Genomic DNA, 13,909 nt, shown 5'->3' with positions numbered 1-13,909 from the left:
CGAGCGGATTTGAAATGTGGGACCCTCAACTTCCACCCCCCAACCCCCCAATCAGTAGAATTCTCAAATTTCTTGAATTGAAATCGTCCGTGTAGACTTGCTGGCTAAGGGCCGTGGGGGCTGGAAGACAGCCCACAGCCTTCTCCAGGGGAAGCGGGGGTGGGTGGGGGGGGGGGGTCCTGCAGTTGTGGGCCTTCCCCGCAGAATTAGGGCGAGGGGAGCATTCCTCCATCCCTGTGCAGGAAACACACCGAGGGGGCTCCTCCGCTGCTTCCACTCCCACCCAGCGAGGGGAACGGCCTCCTTTGATGTCCACACACTCTCTCTCTCTCCACGCTTCCTTCCCCATCAGCAGTTCTGCAGCATGTGGTTCCTGGCTTGGTCCTTGGGTTTGGGGGCTGTGTGTGTGTGTATGCCTCTCCTTCTTCTAGCCCCCCACCAAGACCATCCTCGGGCCTTAATAGGAAGATGAATTATTCAGGGCTGCCCGTTTTCTCCTCCTCCTCCTCCTCCTCCTCCTTGGCTCTGGATGGGGGGGGGGAGCCTCTTGCCATCTTGTTGGTGACCCACATTTTCTCCCTTCCTGCTTTGATTCCTTCGGTGCATGTGCGGCTGAGGTTGGCAGCCTGGGTGCGCCGTGCAGAAGGCGGTGGCCAGAACGATTGGAAAACTTGGCTCTTAAAACCCGGTTCTGCCGATCGACCTGGGGCACGCACGGATGGGAGACTGCCATTCTGGAAGGAGTGAGTGGGTTAAATAGAAGTTTGAAGCACAATAACAGAGTTGGAAGGGACCTTGTAGGTCATCTAGTCCAACCCCGCCCATGCAGGAGACCGACACCATTTCTGACAGGTGGCAGTCCAATCTTTTCTTGAAAGCTTCCAGTGATGAAGCTCCCACAATTTCTGGAGGCAACTTCTGTTCCAGCGGTTGATTGTTCTCCCTGTCAGAAAAATTTCTCCTTATTTCCAGGTTGAATCTCTCCTTGTCAGTTTCCATCCATTATTATTCCTTGTCCGGCCTTCAGGTGCCTTAGAAAATAGCTTGACCTCCTCTCCTCTCTGGGACAGCCCCTCAAATACTGGAAGGCTGCTCTCCTGTCTCCCCTGGTCCTTCCTTCCCTAGGCTAGCCAGGCCCAGTTCCTGCAACAGTTTGTCATACATGTGAGCCTCCAGTCCCCTCATCATCCGGGTTGCTCTTCTCTGCACTTTTTCTAGAGCTTCAACATCTTTTTTATAGTGTGGTGACCAGAACTGGATGCAGGACTCTAGCTGTGGCCTTACTCAGGCTTTATAGAGTAGTATTAGTACCTCCCTTGATCTCGATCGTATCCCTCTGTTAATACAACTTAGGATTGCATTGGCTTTTTTGGCGGCGGCTGCACACAGCTGGCTCCTATTTAGCTGGTTGTCCACTAAGACTCCAAGATCCCTCTCCCAGTTACTGCTATTGAGCCTGGTTTCACCCAGTCTATAGGTGTCCTTTGGGTTTTCCTTGCCTCAGTGTAGGACTTCACTTTTCTCTCCATTGAATTTCATTTTGTTAGATAGGGCCCAGTGTCCTAGTCTGCCAAGATCCATCTGGATCTTTATTTTTATTTATTTGTTTGTCAAACATGTACAAGATAACAAGTATAAGTATGAATATAAACAAGAACAAAGGGAGTAAATACAGATAAATGGGGACAGTAAGACGGGGACGGCACGCTGGTGCACTTACGCACACCCCTTTAAGGACCTCTTAGGAATGGGGTGACCTTGAGCCCATCGGGTTTTGGCTATTCCTGCCAGTTGAGTATCATCCTCAAATTTGATGAGTTCCCCTTCTGTTCCCTCATCTAAGTCGTTTATGATGATATTGAAGAGTCCTGGGCCTAAGACCTTATGGTACCCCACTGCTTCCTTCCCTCCTTGTAGACGTAGACCCGTTAAGGACCACTCGTTGAGTACGGTTTGTCTGCCAGTTTCAAATATTTTTACTCCATGGGTGTTATGATCCAAGTGGGCAAGGCAAGGCAGGCCTCTAAAGAGTCCTTATTTCTCTCAATAAATGTTCTAGCAAATGGCCCTCCAACGACCAGTTAAGGCTCATGTGAGCGCAAGGGGATATGGTAATTGAAACATGTAAATCTGGGTCATAAGTAGCTCTCCGGTAGATAGGTCATAATTTCAAATAGTCACTAAGCAACCGATCGTAAGTACCAATAATCCTCAACTTATAACCTCAACCGAGCCCCAAATTTCCGTTGCTAGGCAAGACATTGGTTAAAAGAATTTTGCCCCATTTTATGACCTTTCTCGCCCCGGTTGTTAAGTGAATCTGTCAGGGCTCCAACATGCACCCCCCTATTCAAATCACAAGTCTCTAGCCGCATCTCTCAGAGTAAAAAAGATTCATTTATTTGGAGTTGACATGTCGGCGTTTCCTGGTTGCAACCGACTCTGAGACACAGCATTCATTTCCCCCTTGACCCTGGTCTCCCCACCCCCACCCCCGGATGTATATTCTCCAATGGGACACATCCATAGCCAAGAGACATCAGTCATGCTTTGCTCTCCAGTAATAATCTTGTGTGCTAACAGCTTCGGCTGCCAAGGCGATTATCTGAGGCATTTAAGGAATGCACTGCTTCCCCCCCCACTCCCTTTCTGCTGGCAGGTAAAAAGACCAAAGGAGGGTTTTTTAGTTGTCATAATCACTGCAGTTGATAAGTCAGTCACCTGGTTGTTAAGTGAGTCTGGCTTCTCCCGTTACCTTCGCTTGTCAGAAGGTCGCAAAAGGGGAACATTGCCACCGTCATAAGTATGAGGCCAAGCATCTGAATTTCGATCCCGTGACTGCAGGGATGCTGCCAGGGTCGTGATTGTGAAAATCCGGCCCTAACTCCCTTTTTTCCAGCGCCATCATAACTTCAAACGGTCGCTCAACGAACCATTGTAAGTCGAGGACTTGCCTGCAAGTCTCGTTTCTCACAAAAGCTGTTTCTATTCTTATTAGTATGGATGGTCGCAGAGGCAGCCAGATGTTCAGGTTGGATTTGGCATTTTTGTCTACTTATGGAGTCCTTCCCAAGGACCTGAGAGAGGCAGATGTGATTGTTTGATTATATATATATATATATATTTAAAGCTATTGTCGCAGGAATGGAGGCTGTTCCAAGTAAAACAATGAACGGAGAGTGAATTTGCCGATGCCAGCGGTGTTCATGTAGTGCTCCAGATGTTTGGGGTGGCACCCAAGGTGCCTGTTACCATTGGGACTGTCTTGGTTTCCGTGCTCCTTCTATTTGTATGTCTGATGTTTTTCCAGTTCTTTCTCTTCTGCTGTTTCCAGGCACTGCCACGTTTCACTCTTCAGACTTCTTTTTTTTTTTTTTTAAATGTCTTATCGACAGTATTTATTTATTTATTTGGTTTGTCAATTGCTTGCAAGATAATAGGTATAACTAAAAACATAGTTATGAATCCATGGATACCTAGAAGAAAAATAAAAGAAACAATAGGACAGGGCCGGTAGGCTCGTTGGTGGGCTTATGCACGCTGCCCCCTATTTAATTTAGCAATTTAACAGTTGTTAAATCTAGGGTGTTGGGTGGCAGATGTGCCGAATTGTTTGAAAACTCCGGACATTAGAAACTGTCTTCTACGTGCTCCGAATAGACCTTCTCATACCTTGAAATAATAACTGTGAAATAACTTGCCGAGGAGTGGGTGAAAGAATTGGCAGCAATCAACCAGAGGGGAAATCCATGATAAAACCTAGAGATTTGGGCCAGGGCAAGGGAGATGGTCTAGAGAAAGCAATATGATACAGATTAACAGAGTTGGAAGGGACCTTGTGGGTCATCTAGTCCAACCCTCCGCCCAAGCAGGAAACCCTACACCATTCCTGACAGAGGGCAGTCCAGTCTCTTCTTGAAAGCTTCCAGGGATGAAGCTCCCACAACTTACTTACTTTCTTTCTTTCTTTCTTTCTTTCTTTCTTTCTTTCTTTCTTTCTTTCTTTCTTTCTTTCTTTCTTTCTTTCTTTCTTCTGTCCTACCTACCTACCTGCCTACCAAATTAACAAGTTGGAAGAGACCTTGTAGGTCATCTAGTCCAACCCTCCGCCCAAGCAGGAAACCCTACACCATTCCTGACAGAGGGCAGTCCAGTCTCTTCTTGAAAGCCTGCAGTGATGAAGCTCCTACAACTTCCGAAGGCAACTTCTATTCCACTGGTTAATTGTTCTCCCTGTCAGGAAATTTCTCCTTGTTTCCAGGTTGAATTGACCAGTTTCCATCCATTATTCTTGTCTGGCCTTCAGGTATCTTGGAAAATAGCTTGACTCCTTCCTTTCTGTGGCTGCCCCTCAAATATTGGAAGACTGCTCTCATATCATATGGACAAGGATTTTGATATATGGAGGGCCCCAGTGGTGGGATTCAAAAATTATTACTACCGGTTCTGTGGGTGTGACTTGTTGGGCGTGGCGTGGCTTGTTGGGCGTGACAGGGGAAGGATACTGTAAAATCCCCATTCCCTCTCCTGACCTGCTTTCCAGCTCCGTTCTCCTATACAGGGCAACCAAAGAAGAGCCAGCAGATCAGCTGGGACTTGATGGGAGGCAGAGAAGAGATGGGATTGGTGGGGCCAGCCAGAGGTGCTATTGGCCAGTTCTCCGAACTACTCAAACTTTCCGCTACTGGTTCTCCAGAACCGGTCAGAACCAGCTGACCCCTCCCCAGAATTTTTGGTTCTGGCAGTGCAAGGAAGACAGTCTCTGCCTATAGAGAGATTACCTCGGTAGTCCTTGACGTCTGACCACAATTGAGCCCAACAATTGTGTTGCAATTCTGTCGCTAAACGAGACATTTGTTGAGTGAGTTTTGCTTCATTTTACGACTTTTGTTTCCCCTGTTGTTAAGTGAATCACTGCAGTTAGTAACACGGCTGTTAATTGAATGTGGCTTCCCCATTGACTTTGGTTGCAAAAGGGGGAATCACGTCAGTCTCCGAGACTCTGCAACTGACATAAATATGAGTCAATGGCCAAGCGTCCCAATTTTGACCAGCAGGCTGGCTCAGGAATTCTGGGAGTTGAAGTCCACAAGGCATCGAGTTGCCATAGTTCCCCACACTGCTGCTACTGATGAAGATGATGATGATGAGACTAATAACTTCACAAGAGGCACCGTTTGAAAACCACCCAACAAATTCACGCAGGGTTTTTTTTTTCCTGGAGATCCGTGACACACCCGGAGAAAGGTGTGTGATCCAGCAACCACAAAGGATGCTGTTTGTTTCCGGGTGTTATAAACGGGTAAATAAATAAAACTGTACAGAATACATTTGGTAAAACAACAACCGCCCCTTTCTCTTGGAAATCAATGCCTTTCCTTCCAAACCAGTCCAGCAAACTAATTCTAAAAAATCCCAATTATCAATTTAAAATAAAAAGCCCAATTACTTTTAAAACCTGCTGTAGCAAAAGGATCGAAAACGACAGTGGACGGTCGAATAGATGGTTGAAATCCTTGGCAAGGCCAAATCTATTAGAAAAAAACAAGGTTCGGTTGATGGGAGACACTGAACCTGCGCTTGGAATTAATCCGTTTTCTGAGGTTGGGCAGTAGACTCAGCCCCGACCTGCCTGCCACGACTCAGGCCAATATATGAGATTTTAAGGGGTTCCCCCACCTCCATAATCTACAAAACACTTTGAAACAGAGGAAATGGGTGGTTTTGTTATTGGCTGCAGCCAGACAGGTGCTAATGAAACAGGTAGCAAAGGACTTCAGCGTTTCCATAAGCTGGCAAATTGCTCTAACGGTCCCATCTAAAAAAAAAAAGACAGCAATATGCCAGTACAGGTCAAGTTATGACGACAACGGAGCCCAAAATTTGTCGCTAAGTGAAACATGTGTTAAGTGAGTTTTGCCCCGTTTTACGACTTTTCCTGCCACAGTTCTTAAGTGAATTCATTGCATTTTTTGAGTAACACCGTTGTTAAGTGAATCCTGGCTTCCCCCATGGATTTAGCTTGTCAGAAGATGATCCCATGATTATAAATATGAAGCACTTGCTAAGCGCATGTGACTGTGGGGGTGCTGCAAACGGTCATAAGTGTGAAAAACGGTCATAAGACACTTTCTTTCAGTGCCGTTGCAACTTTGAATGGTCACTAAAGGAACGGCGTGTAAGTGGAAGGCTACCTGCAGTGCAGAAAATGGTTTCAACTTTGCTCGGTTTAAACTTTAAACTGATCAATTATGCACCACGAAGTCTACTACCCCATACTAGTCTCAGAGATCATCTAATTTATCTCAGGTTATAGTAGGTGAATCATGAATCAGAATAGAGCTGGAAGGGACCTTGGAGGTCTTCTAGTCCAGCCAAGCAGGAGACCCTATCCCATTCTGGACCAATGACTGACCAATCTCCTTGTAAAAACCTCCAGTGATGGACAGGGGTGGGATTCAAATTTCTTAACAACCGGTTCTGTGGACATGGCCTAATTTGTGGGTGTGGCTTGGTGGTCATGTGACTGGCTGGGCGTGGCTGGTATGTAAATATTATAAATATATATGTAAAGATTGAATTTTTTATTTAAAAAAAGAGCAACTTTTACCCAAAATTAGGCAAAGCAGGCAGGCAGATTGAGTTGCTCTCAGAATCACAGATTCACTCAGAGATCTACCTTTCTGCAATCTGCTGCCTGAGTCTGCACTGAAAAATGGAAGCTTCAATCCTAAGGAAGGTTCAGCTCTGCTCTCAGGCCACTTCTCCCTCCCCCAACCCCCTGAATACCACCCTTGACTGGGCCTAAGGGAAGCCTCCTGGGTGGGGTGGGTGGGGAGGGGAGGGCCCAGCCAGGGGTGTGATTTGCCGGTTCTCCAAACGGCGCAGAATCGTAATAACCGGTTCTATAGAACTGGTCCGAACGGGTAGAATCCCACCCCTGGTGATGGAGCACCCACGATTTCTGGTGGCAAGCTGTTCCACTGGTTAATTGTCCTCACTGTTAGGAAGTTTATCCTTGGTTCTAGGTTGCTTCTCTCCTTGTTTAGTTTCCATCCATTGTTTCTTGTCCTGCCCTCAGGTGCTTTGGAGAATAGCTTGACCCCCTCCTCTTCTTTGGGGCAGCCCCTGAGATACTGGACTACTGCTATCTTGTCACCCCCAATGCTCCTTTTCTCTAAACTGCCCAAACCCCAAATCCTGCAACCATTTCTTCCTATGTTTTAGTCCCCAGGCCTTTGATCGTTATAGTTGCTCTTCTTTGCACTTTGCACTTCTTTGCACTTTCAACAAAATACTGCACTCAACGCTTAATTGTTCAGAAATGTAAACTTCAGTGGTGGCATTCAGCCAGTTCGCACCAGATCGAGCGAACCAGTAGCAAGGATTTGGCGTGGGTCACAAACAGTCTGGCCACGCCCCCGACCTGGTCACCTGGTCGCTGCTGCTCGCTTGCCCTGCCCACCTGACGCTCGCCCTTAAGGTATTTCTTTTTCCCCTCCCAACAATCAGCTGTTCATACGATCAGCTGTGCCGGGATTCCCCTTGCCGAGGCCCAGGAAGGCCAAAATGGAGTCCCCCTCTCCATTTTGGGCCTTCCCGAGCCCCAGAGGACCCTTAGGGGAGCAAAAACGCCCCCCCAGAGGCTCTTCTGAGGCCCAGAAGGCCCCAAAAACGGGTGGGGGGGGGGGTAACTGCAAAAAAGTAAAAAAATAAAATAAAAACGCCATGCCCACCAAGCCACGCCCACCAAGCCACACCCACCAAGCCACGCCCACAGAACCGGTAGTAAATCTTTTTGATTCCCACCACTGGTAAACTTGTTTTAACACACACACACGCACACACACACACACCCCCGAAGCGGTACCCTCTGACTGGCCCTTGGTCCAGCCCGTCCCAACGCCCGGGGGCAAAAATAAAAGCCTAAGCTTAAAACCAGCCCAGCTCAGGCCCAGGGTGAAAATGCAGCCCCAGAGTCTTTTTTCCTGCCAGAGGTTTTGGCAGCTCCAGTTCCCGAGTGGTGTGAATGCAGCTGATGCCTTGAAGGGGCCCTTTGATATTTCCCGCAAGGCCCTCAGCGCTAAAGAAAGGGAAGTGGCGGTCCTTGCAACCCACTCTGAATGATGGCCGAACTGGGAGTGGATACTGGTAGTCCGTCACTTAGAATCGCTGTTTTAGTGGCCGCTCCAAGTTACAACCCACTGGGAAAAAAGGGACTTAGGAAACTTCTTGCACACTTATGGCCGTGGCAGCATCCCTGTGGTCACGTGATTTATACCTGTTTATAAACCTGTGGCATGGAACCCTAGAGCTGGAAGGGACCTTAGAGGTCTTCTAGTCCAACCCAAGGCAAAAGACCGTGTATCATTCCGACAAATAGTTGTCCCCATCTTTTCTTGATGGAGCATCTGCAACTTTGGGAGGAAAGTGGTTCCATTGACTGATTTTTCCTGCAGTTTCGTTATTTCATGCCGTACCTGATCAAGCTGAGAAAAAGGCAAGACAGGTAGTACAATAGTTCACTTAGTGACTGCTCAGAGTTACAACAGGGACTGAAAAAAAGCGACTGATGCATGTTCTCATTTATGACCATTGCAGCATCGCCATGGTCACGTGATCAAAATTCAGGCGCTTGGCAACTGACTCGCATTTATGACAGTTGCAATGTCCCGGGGTCACCTGCTCCCCTTTTGCGATGTTCTGACAAGAGAAATCAATGGGGAAACCAGATTCACTTAATAACCATGTGACTAACTTAACAGCTGCAGTGATTCGCTTAACGACTGTGGCAGGGGCAAAACTCCCTGAACAGTCTTGCTTAGCAATGGAAATTTTGGGCTCAATTGTGGCTGTGAGTCGAGGACTACCTACCTACAGAGGCTTTAGAGCGGTGTGTCAGGGGTCCAGCAGTTACCCCCCATTTAAATCACGAGTCTCGAGCCGAACTTCCAAAACTTGAAAAGAATTTATTGGGAGTTAATATGCCAGCACTGCCTGGGCGTAGCTGACTCTGAGACACCTCATTCAGTGTCACCCTTGACCTTGGTTTCCCCCCCACCCCCGGGTGTATCCTAATTCCTATTCTCCAATGGGACACCTCCGTAGCCAAGAGTCATCCATCAGGCTCTCCAAATAGAATTTTGCCTGGCAGAAACTTCAGTCCCCTAGTTACTATCTTTGAACAACTATTGATGGAATGCACTTTCAGTTTGCAAGCTGCCGCACTGCTCCCCCCACCCTTTCTGTTGGCAACTCTAAAAAGACCATAGAAATATTTTATGAGTTGACACAGTGTGTGTCAGCCTGGCCACTTTACATTGTGTGGATTTCAGCTCCCAGAATTCCCCAGCCAGCATAGTATAGCATAGCATAGCATTCTTTATTGGCCAAGTGTGGTTGGACACACAAGGAATGCGTCTTGGTGCAAATGCTCTCAGTGTACATAAAAGAAAAGAGACATTCATCAAGAGTTAAGAATCATCAGGTACAACACTTAATAATAGTCATAGGGGACAATAAGCCATCAAATCATACAAAGAAACAGTCCATATAAATCGTAAGGATACAAGGGACAAAGTTACAGTCATGCAGTCACAAGTGGGAGGGGATGGATGATAAGGAGTGATGGGAAGATTAACAGTAATAGTAGTGCAGACTTAGTAAATAGTTGGACAATGCTGAGGGAATTATTTGTTTAGCAGAGTGATGGCTTTCGGGAAAAAACTGTCCTTGTGTCTAGTTGTTCTTCTGTGCAGGGCTCTATAGCATCGTTTTGAGGGTAGGAGTTGAAACAGTTTATGTCCTGGATGTGAGGGGTCTGTAAATAGCATAGCATGGCATGGCATGGCATGGCATAGCATAGCATAGCATAGCATAGCACAGCACTGCTGGCTGGGGAATTCTGGGAGTTGAAGTCCACGAAGTGGTCAAGCTTGAGAAAGCCTGCATTAGAGGCCGATCCTCCTCTCGGTGGCATCAGAGCTGAGTGCGAGACGTTGCCCTCTCTCCCTGAACGAAAGGCGCATGCGTGCACATTTCCATTTGCCCAGCATTTTGCTGCAGCGCCGCGGAGCTATGAAATATGCATTTGTTTCCCCGAGGCCTGGAGCAGCTCTCCAGGCAGGGTTGGTGGTGGGGGTGAATTCCTGTGGCTTGAGCCGTGGAATGTGGGAGAGGGGTGGTCAAGCCTCTGAGTGCTGCCCAGGTGGGGCCCATAAAACGTGTGGCACGTGAGCGATCCCCCTGCTCTGCTTCCTCAGGTTTTCCCGCATCATTTGGGCACCGGTTCGTGGTTTTTTTCCAACGGGTTTGGTTTGGAGGCACGCTGCATACCTCTTTAAAAAGACAAAATGCCTTAAGGAGCTGGTAGTGCTGTGAAAGAGCCCTCCCTCCTGCCATCCTCTTTATTTAGAGTTGCTCGGGGATTTTTAATGATCCGGTGGGCTGGAAGGCTTAATGCTCCTGGGCCTCCCAAGGCCCCTCCAGTTGCATCCTTGGGAAATTAAAAATGGGAAATGACTCAGGCTAGAAACAGGCTCACCTGAATGAGTAAGTTAAGTAAGCCAGGATGGAAGATCCAGTGGGAGGGTTACAACCCAGGCCCTGCGCTTTGCGTATAAGTAGCCGCGCTGTTGTGTGTGCCATTTTGTTAACATATAAGCCCCTCTCCCCATTGCCCCCTCTCTGCCTCCCCTAGTCATTGTGTGATGGCTGGCATCGCACTCTCCAACCCTGAGTCCTGTGGGTTCCCAGCAGCTTTCTTCCCCCGCTGCAGAGTTTTGCCCCTTCCTGAAAGAATTCCTCGCAGGTTAAATAGATGCTGAACTTTGTCTGCTGGAAAGGTGTGAGACCTGAGCATCATGGGATGGGGTGAGCTCCTGTTCCTTGCTCCAGCTCTTGCCCACGCCGCAGTTCAAAAGCAGGCACATGCGAGTAGATGAATAGGTTTTTAAGAAGACATTGGACAACCATCTGTCTGAAATGGTATAGGGTTTCCTGCCTGGGCGGATGATTGGACTACAAGACCTCTAAGGCCCCTTCCAACCTTCCGTTACTCTCAGTTTTTCCGTGAGCCCTGGTGGCCCAGTGATTAGAATGCAGCATGGCAGGTTGACTCTGCCCATTGCCAGCAGTTTGATCCTGACCTGCTCAAAGTTGACTCAAACTTTTGTCCTTCCAAGGTTGGTAAAACAAGGATCCAAATTGTTGTGGGCAATTGTTGTGTAAACTACTTAGAGAGGGCTGGAAAGCACAGCTTAAGTCTAAGTGGTACTGCAGTTGCTATTGCTGTTCTGTTCAACCAGGGTTGGGAGATACTAATACACCCTATGAAGCCTTAGTAAGACCACACCTGTTGAGACTCTAGAAAGAGTACAGAGAAGAGCAACCAGGATGATGAGGGGACTGGAGGCTAAAACCTACGATGGACGGTTGCAGGAACTGGGCCTGGCTAGTCTAAGGAGTCTGGCTAGTCTAGTCTAGGGAAGAGAAGGACCAGGGGAGACATAATAGCGGTCTTCCAATATTTGAGGGGCTGCCCCAGAGAGGAGGAGGGGGTCAAGCTATTCTCCAAGGCACCTGTAGGCCAGAGAAGGAACAATGGATGGAAACTGAACAAGGAGAGATTCCACCTGGAAATAAAGAGGAATTTTCTGACAGTGAGAACAATCAACCAATGGAACAAAAGTTGCCTTCAGAAGTTGTGGGAGCTTCATCCCTGGAGGCTTTCAAGAAGAGAGTGGACTGCCATTTGCCAGAAATGGTTTAGAGTCTCCTGCTTGGGCAGGGGGTTGGACTAGATGACCTACAAAGTCCCTTCCGACTCTGATTATCTGTTACCTGGGGAATTCTGGGAGTTGAAGTCCATTCATTGTACAATTGAATGCAGGATGCCATTTTGCAGTGTGCGCCTCCCAGAATTGTGCGCGAACCTTCTCAACCCTCCCCCCCCCCCACTGCCTCCTTCCCCCAAATTGGCGAAAGTGAAGGCAGATGCACCTGGTGTGTTTTTTCTCCAAGCCTGCTGTGTGAACGCAGCTCGCGCTGTGTTCTTCTTCCGCATCCACCTGGGAGGCGGGCCTGCGCTGCCCCACGTCTCCTGTCACCGTCGTGCAAATCTAAAATTTGCACCAGCCCCATTGCGAGACGTAGAGAAACTCTTCCCACGAGGGCCGTGAACAGACCGAAGGCCGCAGTTTGCCCACCCGTGCTCTGAAAGGTGTCCACCTCTCCTTCCCCACCCCCACCCGGATATTTACAAATTTTAAGATTTCTTCCTGGGATAAATTTCTGTGCTAAAAGCATCCACCAACCCCAGAGTGCATTGATTCCTACATGTGCCTGGGGGTGTAATGGGGGCCCCCACCATCATTTCCACTTAGTTACGGGAAGCGTTTCCTTGCGAGCTGCCTATCCTCTCGCAAGGCTCATTGGCCGTAATTAGCAGAGCTTTTGAGAGCCACCTGAGCAACCCAGGAGGAAGAGATCTCATTGACATGGATGCTGGGGGGCGGGGGGGAATATAAAGGCAACATTAGCAGTAAAGCAGAATATTTCTACTGTAGCTCAGGGTTGAAACGAGGGGTGCTTGGTGTTAGTTTGTGTTTTGTTACCCAAACAAACTAGGTAACACCATCAGTGCTAGTCAGGAGTGGGGTTTATTCTCAGTTTATATTCTAGATAATAATATTATGGAACATAAACTGAGAGCAAACCACACTAGCACTGATGATGTTACCTAGCTGGGCAATGAAATGTCTGCAAGAAAACAACCATGCTCAGAGAATACTAAGGGCCCCACAGTTGTCGTCCTCCTCCCCCTCCTCTTCCTTCTTCCTCCTCATGTTCTCCTTCTCCTCATTATGCCCTCCTCTTCCTCCTCCTTCCTCTCCCTCCTCTTCTTCCTCATGTCCTCTTCTTCCTCCTCCTCATGTCCTCCTCTTCCTTATGTCCTTCTCCTCTTTCTCCTCCTTCCTCCCACTCTTCTTCCTTCCTCCTCATGTCCTCCTCCTTATGCCCTCCTCTTCCTCCTCCCTCCCCTCCTCTTCTTCCTTGTCTTCCTCCTCTTCATCTTCCTCCTCCTCCTCCTCATATTGTCCTCTTCCTTATGTCCTTCTCCTCTTTCTCCTCCCACTCCTCTTTTTCCTTATGTCCTCATCTTCCTCCTCCTCCTTATGTCCTCCTTCTCCTCTTCCTCCTCCTCCCTCCCTCTCCTCTTCTTCCTTATGTCTTCCTCCTCCTCCTCCTCTCTCGGCAAACCCCACTCCCTTCTAGCCCCGATGAAGTTCCCTGGTTGGCTAATGAAACGTCTGCAAGGAAACAGCCAAGCTCAGAGAGCCCCCTCGGAGGCAAAAATAAATGCCCGGCACAGGAAGGAAACTTTTCAAGGCCTGGAGCAGCTTGGCTGGAGGGCCAAAGCACTCTGCACATGTTCACTCTTCCTGCCATTTTACCTCCCACACAGCCGAGCTCCCGTCAACCTCATACACTTCAATTAAGTATATATATCAATCGTTAAACTTTCCTCCGTCTGAGACCAGGGTCAAAGATTCATTGCCTTGTTTCAAGATGACCAGGACAAAATAAAAAACGTAGCAGCTCCATAAAAATTGTTTAACAGGAAATACAATAATCCAGAGTCATCAAAGGGAAGAACATTTATTCTTCTCCCCCTACACCCTCTCAGCCTCTTCCCCGAGCAGCCAGCAAATGGCTAACCCAAATTTTACTACCTGGTGCACCATTTAGGAGGCTTTCTCTGCAAGTAAATAGTTGACATTAAAAGTCCACCTGCAAATGTTGGTTTTAAGGGGGCTGTTGAGGTCTCAATTAAACTCCTGCTCTGAGCCCAGAAGAGACCAGGATGGTTTGGAGGGAGACGTTTCTACTCTATTTTTGACCTGCGTGA

General features: G+C 48.1%; 1 protein-coding gene across 25 annotated transcripts in view; it reads left to right on the top strand.

Moving 5' to 3' along the window:
• The window catches only part of NRXN2 (neurexin 2), a 336,628-nt gene that overhangs the window by 229,319 nt on the left and 93,400 nt on the right, over nt 1-13,909 (top strand). The window lies entirely within an intron of this gene.

This window comes from Pseudonaja textilis, chromosome 16, assembly GCF_049901715.1.
Source record: "Pseudonaja textilis isolate UNSWEBS1 chromosome 16, rPseTex1.2, whole genome shotgun sequence".
NCBI lineage: Eukaryota > Metazoa > Chordata > Lepidosauria > Squamata > Elapidae > Pseudonaja > Pseudonaja textilis.
The sequence above is the reverse complement of the archived record's forward strand: the minus strand, read 5'-3'. Positions and strand labels throughout refer to the sequence as shown.